This window comes from Punica granatum, chromosome 3 (genome assembly GCF_007655135.1).
Source record: "Punica granatum isolate Tunisia-2019 chromosome 3, ASM765513v2, whole genome shotgun sequence".
Lineage (NCBI taxonomy): Eukaryota > Viridiplantae > Streptophyta > Magnoliopsida > Myrtales > Lythraceae > Punica > Punica granatum.
In genome coordinates this window covers 17,537,053-17,546,517 of record NC_045129.1, presented here as the reverse complement: position 1 = coordinate 17,546,517, position 9,465 = coordinate 17,537,053, and positions in this window count along the sequence as shown.

Below are 9,465 nucleotides of genomic sequence, written 5' to 3'. Positions count from 1 at the left end.
ATATCTTTTTACACACTTACATCCATCACCCATCCATCATCTCTCATCACTTCTCCCTTGCTTCCCCTACACTCCATTTGACATTTTCCCCTCCCTAATCCCCTTCCAAATTTCGGCAGCCCTCTAATCTCCCCAAAACCGCACTTAGCTCCACTTAAACACACCATTAGGGCATCCTTTATAAACCCTAAGCCTCACTAATCTAATGACTTCTTCATTCTCACTCTCTCCCAAGCCAACTTCTCTCTAAAAAGCTCTCAACCTCCAGCTCATCCCCTCATCCTCGTACAGCTCGTCCTGTGGCCAAGACCGGCCAAAACCAACGGAAAACCACCCGGTATTCTGATCACCACCCGACCCGACTTAAACCAAACATCCCCAAACTCCCTAGCCTACATATTTCCCACCCCCTAAGTCCATTTCCGGGCTTGGATTTTCTGTTTGAAGCCTTCAACATCACATTCCAGCCGCTAAAGCTATCGGGTCCCGAGACCGTCATCGGGTGCATCCGGACTTCTACGACGTGCCATTTCTTCCCACGACTTCGGCGAGTCGTGCAATCACGTTCGAAGGGTCCCTCACGACCCAGACTCTCCCCCGTGAAGAGGTGGTCACGGTCCGAGAGCCCTTCAACAGTGCACAACCTCTGTTCCGCTTCCTCCTTCTTATCGGGTCCCGTTAGCTTTACCGAGTTTTCTCTCACTATTTCGGGTTTGTCCAGGCCTTGGCACGTTCGGGACTGTCCACGAACGTCTAGATCCGTCCCTTAGGATTCCAAGGAGCCCAATCTCGCACCGTGCCGTGGTTGGAGCTAGCGTGCCGACCCCGTTTTCTCCAAGTTGCCTTACGGGTGTCCTCCGCCCGTGACGTCCATCCGGGTCACCCGACCCTCTTGCCACTTCCCCGACTCTTTCCCTCGTACATCAAGGCTAGGTAACACTCCTCTACGACTTAGAGAAGTTAGGATCTTCATATTTGTTTGTCTAAAGGCGTTGAGGCGACCGTTAATCGAAGAACGTGCAAGTTAGTTTCTCCTATGCGTATCCATGCACTTCCATGCAACTCCATGCAACGTTACATGTTTTATTCTTTTTGTTACGTCCATACATTGTATAAATGTGCATGCCATGACGGGAAAGGGCCATGGTCGGAGTGGAAGAGATCTCCATGTCGGGGAGGAGCCAATAGGGCTCACGGCCGGTACCCATTGGAGGGTGCCGTGAGCTTTCCTAGTTCACCCAAGGACATGAGGCTCTCTCCTTCTTCGAATGTGTTCATTTCCCCATGTTTTAGATCTTTATTGCCTTATGATATGCATGCATAACATGAAACGGCTCGAATCTAGAGGGATGAGGTTGACATAGACTCAAGAGAGCCATGGAACCTCTCGGCCAAGCCTCATATGGGGAGCCGTGAGCCTCTTCGGCTCTCTAGGATCCATGACCATCTCATCCTTCCGGATTTAGCCGTTCCCACGATTGTGATGTCTCTATTTGTGATTGAAATGTGATGGCATGATGAGAAAGGTTCGGAATCTAGGAGGGAGAGACCCTATGGGTCGGTTGTGCCAAGGAAAGCCCACGGCCATCTTCCTTGCAAGAGGGCCGTGAGGTTCCTTGGTCCACCCGAAGCTTCGGATCTCTTCGTTCCGTGATGTCGTGCGTTTCCCGTGATTTACTTCCGAGTTTATTAGTAATTGAGCTAATATCGTTTGATGAGCCTTTAAATTCCGATTGTTTATGATCGTCTTACGTGTTCATTTGTGCAAATTAGAGCATGTCAACATTGACTTAACGGAATGTGTGTTATCCTCGTGTGCACGTTACTTGATGCATGCAAGGATTGGTTAAAGGTGATAGAAGAGACCCATCGACACTCACATTGGGTCGAGGGGTATTCGGCCAATTACCCTTAGGGAATGGCCGAATTCCTCGAGACCCCTTTGAGTGAGGGTTGGCCTCTTCTACCATTTTAAAGCCGATTCTTGGATTGTTTGTGATTATGTCCCTCTTTAATTGTTGACAAAAATGCAAATTATTTATTAGGCACGTTAGATTCGGACAATTACCCATCAAAACCATAACCGCAATGTGGAATGATAATCATCGAAGAATTTCACAAATGGGAGAAACGGGACGCGCCATTCGATTAATTAAATCACTTGGACCAAAAGAATTGGATAAATTGATCATTAACTCGTAAACGCATCGATGGTTCATGAAACGACGGAAATGCCCTTTTCTTTAAAAAAGCTCACAATTTCAAAACACCAAGACGTGTAACACGAATAAGATCATGTCTAGCGAGTACTCGCGTACCATGACTCGAGTCCGGACCCAATTTGAGGCGGCTCGAGTCGAGGTGTGCGAGTCTTTTCTAGACCCCTTCGTGTCACACGATCTTTAATTTGTATATGAACACCACATGTTTTACCACTCAAAGGCATAGTCGTCATTCCGTGATTCACCGATATCCTAGGTATTAGGGAGTCGGAAACACCTCAATCTATGAGCGGAAAGGGGCGGCCCGTTCGAGTGCGAGTTTCATTCGTACGGCCCATTTCGTCCACTTTCAGTGTTTCTATCTCCTTATTGTAGATTGGGTGGTGGGCATCTTCACTTCTGTCACAAAACACAAAAATCAGATTAATCATACATTTGGCCTAATCAAACGTTAGATAATGGATAGGCAGAATGCTAGATTCCGATCTAGAGTCAAAGATACGAGTTTGGCAAATTCGATGAAACCACAGTGACACCTCACTGAATAGAGTTCTAAAAACGAATTCACACATGTAATTGGCCTAGAACCATATCCCAACCCACCTCTTTGTTTGTCTAGGTTAGATATATTGTTTGCTGATCAACCCCGGTTAATAATTGATTAAATCACGTATAATCGGCCTAATATACAACTTGTCTGTATTTATCTGCATTTATCAGTTTTTGTCTGTTTTCCATCAGTTTTATCAGTTTTCTTCTGTTTTCCATTTGCTTTTGCTGATCTGTTGCGATTCGGGTCCGAACCCATAGGTTACGTAATACACGGGGTCCAACACCCCAAATCACCGAACACGAGGTCTAACGCCTCCTAACTCACTGAATAGAGTTCTAAAAACGAATTCACACATGTAATTGGCCTAGAACCATATCCTAACGCACCTCTTTGTTTGCCTAGGTTAGATGCATTATTTGCTAATCAACCCCTATTAATAACTGATTAAATCACGTACATTCGGTCTAATATACAACTTGTCTGTATTTATCTGCATTTTTCAGTTTTTGTCTGTTTTCCATCAGTTTTATCAGTTTTCTTCTGTTTTCGATTTGCTTTTGCTGATCTGTTGCTATTCGAGTCCAAACCCATAGGTTATGTAATACACGGGGTCCAACACCCCAAATCACCGAACACGAGGTCTAATACCTCCTAACTCACTGAGCGCATGCAACTCGAGGCTAGATCCCATTCCGCACTCCAAGTATGGCCTACGTGGAAGGCAATTTGGATTGGATGTGCGAAACGTGTTTAGATATCACCCGAGAGCTCGATTGGTCCAACGGTTACAGTGGGAATCAACCGGTTCTCCTGCAGACCATTGGTTCGATCGGACCCGACCCCCGGCTCCTTGAGCCCGCGTTGCCTTAATTTATTTATCGGTTATTCAAAACACACGGTGTGCCGGAGCGGAATATTAGCCCAATGCAAACCGATCGGGATCCATTCACTTATTCAGTTGTATTTTGTAATGACTCGAGAGAACATTGCGAGGTTTTGTTTGTACATTCATTCATTCATTTGTAAGGATCCCTGATCGGCGAGCGAGAGGTCCGAGTGTCGAATCGGTCAAGTTGGTCTATTGTTACCAAGAGAGGAGTAAGCTCGAATACTCGTGGTTTCGATTCGCGCAGGGAATCGACCATCAAAGTTCGATGAACTGTAACGCTAAGATAGTGAACCGATTCCTCGACGCACAAGCCTACTCATCTTTCGGATTATTGGCCCAACTTGATCAATTCATCGACTTTACGGTGTCGAAACGGGCGAGTCAAGTGCAACCCTAAATCACGCGGTAAATAAACAAAACGGCAAGCCTAGCAAGCTAGAGTACTGAAAGGGCGTGCGGGATATAGGCCCGCACGTAACAGAACCCCCGAATTCGAAATTTTCGGTTCCGCACGACCATTGCCTTAGCATTTAGGTGTACCCCGTACTCCGAGACCCGGGCGACTCAACGGCACCTTGACCTACAGGTCATAAACAGTAAGTGGCGACTCCTTCTCACGCGCGTCCATCGTGCGTCCCTGAGAAGGTTGACACTCCCAAGCCGCGTTGTATCAGGCTTCACGCATGTGTGCCCCGACGAGATTAAATTCGGGTGCGCACAAGAACAGATGTCAATTTAATATTTAAGACCAAACCGATACAATGTCCTAAGTTGTTTAAAACATGCATGCAATGCAAAAATGTAAAATTATAACTGTTTTTACACTTTACATCGCTCTCTGTAAAAAAACAACAAAAGGCCCGCCTAAAAGAAAAACTATGGGCCGATTCAAAGACTTGACTTTGGGTCGGTTGACAGCATGAAAGCATTTTTGGTCCAGCATGACGGTGCCTATTTATGCATGGTTTAGACAATTAACTAGGGATGGGGGCTCCCAATTTAAGGGTGTGAATTCCTTGAAATCGGGCGGAATTCTTTTCAAGGCCTAAACAACAATCGAACTGCGCGCCTTACCCCTACTTCGAACCCCTATCTAACTTGGGTTGCCTAACACCGGTCGTGGGACGCGACTTATAGGTACCTAATGCTAGTGTGTTATGCGATGCAAGGTGCGGAATATAAATGTGCAGAAAGTAGATAGGTAATAAATTGCAGAAAGTGATAAATAAACAAACAAGCAAACAAACGGGATCGAGCCCGAACCCACTAAGTATGTCCCCAGTGGAGTCGCCAAGCTGTACGGACCCGAATGTGGACTTTCGTCGAGACCCGCATGTGCACTTTTGGATCGCGCGGCTTGGGAGTGTCCACCTTCCTAGGGATGCGTGACAGACACACGTGAGAAGGAGTCGTCACTTACCATTTTACGACCTGAAGGTTGAGAGCAGGTAAGTTACCCAGGTCTAGGGGTAGTGATACACCTAGTTTTGATAAGGAACTGATTATTTGGAACCGGAAAATCCAAGTTCGGGGGTTCATGTTACGTGCAGGCCTATATCCGGCACGCCCTTTCAGTACTCTGATTTGCTAGGCTTGCCTATTTTAATTATTTACCGCGTGAATTAGGCTGCACTCGGCTCACATGTTTTGACAACGAAAATTCGGTGAAACAAACGATGTTGGTTGAGAATCCAAGAGAGAAGTAAACCCGTATGTCGGGGAATTGGTTCACTATATTGCGTTACAGTTCATCAAACCATGATGGTTGAATTCCTACGTGAACCAAAACTACGAGACTTTGGGATTACTTTTGTCTGGGCAAGCATTGGACCGATTCGATTATTTCAACTCTCGGACCGTTCGCTCACCGACTGAGATATTTACATAATGAATGTACAAAGTAAAGTCCTTACAGTGTGCTCTCAAAATAATACAATAAATTATAAATTACAAATGGTTGAATCTCAGTTAGCTCGCGTTCGGTTTTATTCCGTTCCAACTCACCGTGAGTTTTGGAAAAATACTGAAAATGAATTCAACTGCGCACTTAGTGAATAAGGCGTTGGACCCTATAATCGAGAGTTAGGGCATTGAACCCAAGTGCGTTGAGTCCTATAGGTCAAGCTCAACTCGCATGACAATCAAGTGCAAAAAATAACAAGCAGCATGCATAATAAACAAGGTGTTTGCTTTAACCGTATTTACGTGGATTAGCAAGTTATTAGCCCGGGATATTTTGACATGCAAATTCTACCCTAGACAAACAACACGCACAACACATTTTGCATTCGACTTTGTTTTCGAGAACCTGACATACATGGTGTATGAAGTCAAGTCTCATGTGTGTGGATTACTTTTACAGTTGTTTTGTATTGCGCCACTGAATTGCTAACAAGTTAATGCACAACAAGTCTTTTGTTCGAAAACCTAGAACCCGAAGTCCTAAGAAATGAAATATAAATGTGTTAAAACGAATATATACAATACGAAGGACGTACACACTACAAAAAAAATATTAATTAATCATATATAGAATATCTAAAATAATTATGGTCTTATAAAATAAAAATAATTTATAACATGACACTCTCAACTTAAGCTTATAAACAAGATTAAAAAATTAAGAAAAAAAATGTCATAAACGTTGTTTCATTAAAAGGGCAGAATAAATTTTTATTCTAATTACTAAACTTATTTTATGTGTGACAATCTATATAAATAAATTAACTTAAATAAAAGATGCATATTAATTGGAAAATTAGTTTTAGATTATTATTATAATAATTAACTCACTCTATTTTTAACAAAAAGTTCAATACTATTGTTTGGAAAAAAAATTAATAATGAAAAAATATTATTTTTAATATCTATTTTTAACAAAAAATTCAATACTATTATTTGAAAAAAAATTATTAATGAAAAATTATTATTTTTAATATGAAAATTGGTGTTTAATGTAATTGGTGCAAAATATTTGCAAAATAAAGTTTGTACACTTGCATTTGATAAAAGTTATTAACAAAATCATCTCTAAAAGTTTTAAAATTAGCGTAATATATTATGATTATTATCTGAATTTTTTTATTATCACTGGAAATTTATATTATTCTTAAAAAATAAATTTATGTTTAAGTATTGCAAATAAAAATGGTAAATAATTATTTATAATTTTTCTATGTAAATAATAACTAAATATAAAAATAAAATTGAACAATTGAACGAGAGAATATTGTAAAATACAACTTTTCACAAAATATATATGAAATTATGTTTGTATAGGAAAATTTTCAGTAAAATAGTTGTAACGAATCTGTAAATTGTATTCATGCTATATGAAATATTTATAAATAGGCTAGCTAGAAAATATTACAGAGCCATTTAATTATTTTAATATTATTTAAATTTTATTTAAATTATAAATTAAATATTATTTAAATCAGAAATTAACTATTTGTGTTTTTATTGTTGTTAGGAATTAATAGTATAAAAAAATAGTTAATAATTACAAAGGAAATCAACATAGAAATATAACCAAAAAGAAAATTAAAAGTGCAATGCACAGAACATAACACTAGTTAGTAAATATTAAAAACTGCATGTCTTTTTCTACAGCAATTTAAACGTTGAAATAGGAGTAGATTTTAATAATTAGCCGAAAATGTGTGACCTTTATTAGGTGATAACTCCCGCATTGTGCGGGAAAGATTTTTTATTTTTTTAAACATATCATAAACTCTTATCCAAAAAAATATATTGTGAATTAAGATTGTTTCACTTAAAAATTAAATGAGCCTAGCGGAAAAACTATTTTTCATCAAGGAGCATAAGTTTAATATTCTAAGTGGAGCTCTTTTTTCCTAGACCGAAATCACACAATCTAAGATAAATATTTTATGGAAGTACAACAATTAGAAATTATACAATTTAAAATTTGAAAATAATTTTTATGTAAAAGAAAGAAGTAATATAACGGTTTTTCAAGTATAGGAAAATGCAAATCTTAATTAATTGTTTTAGGAAAGTAAATTACTGTAAAAGATAGTTAGCTAGTGTATTTATTAAAAAAAGTAATTATTTTATCAAGAACTATGACCATAATTATATTATTATTATTATTGGTATTATTATTATTGTTATTATTATTATTATTATTATTATTTTCTAATATCAATATTTTATGCATTTCAATTTTTGACAGCTTGTACAATCAAATTGCTATTTTAACAAAAACTATATCTTGCACAACAATCACAACTCTTGAATAGAATAAAAATCTTTCAAAACCAACCAATAGCACATTAGGAGCAATGCCAATTATTTAAATGCCAAATGAATGGACAGTGTTAACTCATAGAAATTGAAAAGATCGTAGTAGCATAGAAAATAAACAAATCCTAATGCTGTGGAATGCCCTAAGAATAAATTTAATGTAAATAAAGGCAAAGCTGATAAATATGCAAATAATAATAATAATTACAACCTACGAAAGAAAGAGCTATTTTAGCTCCAATTCATGAAACTGTCCATGAAATAACAAATATGTTATGAACCTCATAAAAAAACGAATGAAAGATCTACTTTCAGTTTTGCATGGGCCAAAAAAAATAAAAAATCTACCTTCTAATCTGATTCTTTGTACAAGATGACCAAATATATATACGCCATTATTCTCTTAATAATTATTTAAAATATCTATATATTAAATATTGAACTATAATTATAGTTAGGTAATTTTTTATTATATATCCAAACTATGAGTTATATTTTTACTGCAAGTTTCAAATGCCCCTCTTAGACTATATTCCACTAATATGCCCCTATCATAAGTATATTCCACTATATATTCTACTTCCTTTAGTTCCACTAATATACCCCTATTGAAAATATATTCCATTTTATATTCCAATTTGCCTAATTATAATCTTTAATAAATATATAAAAATTTTCTCAATATAAATGGTGATTTGGTATTACGAGAGAGCTCCATTTTATATTTTAAACACATGGCCGTTTGAGAATCTGCTTGGGACTTTGTCATTATATATATATATTAGTTGATACACACGCATTGCACAATAATTTTGTGATTTTCTTTGTGAAGAGTTGTTAACATATGGGACACATAAATGAATATGTATATAAAACAAATGAAAAAGATATATGCCGATAGGCATAATAGACATCACAAATCATCAATTATAAAAATAAAAATAAATAAAAATAAAAGGCATTGCAAAATTATGAGCGAGTCACATAAGTAAAATCATGATGAGGAACAAATATGTACTCTAGTCGTATGGAAATGATAAAATTATAGACAATAATTATATAAAAATATGTATTGGTGCATACGAAAAGCGGAGATATTGTGTATATAGGGTAGGGTGCTAAAAATCAATTGTGAGTAGAATTTGATGGAGTTTTTTCTTGTATTTATAGGAAATTTAGCACATTAAACCTGAAAAATGTCATGTATTTCGAGGAGTTCTTTTGAATAATTGAAAAAATTAATTTCTCAAGAAAATTCTTTAGTTATATATATATATATATATATATATTCTACGTGCACATAATATGGGCAAATATTCAAAGATTCGTTAAATGTAACATCAATAAATATAGTAAAAGTTCATTAACATTAAAAGGTCAATTCTTGATTTTAGAATTGAGAGAATAGGCAAAAATAACCTCGAGAGATGAAATTTGGCTCAAATGAACCTCGACCTATTTTTTACATCAAACTGAACCCTAATAGTTAAAAGTTACATCAGCGCATGGTTCCGTGAAATTTTAGACGGAAT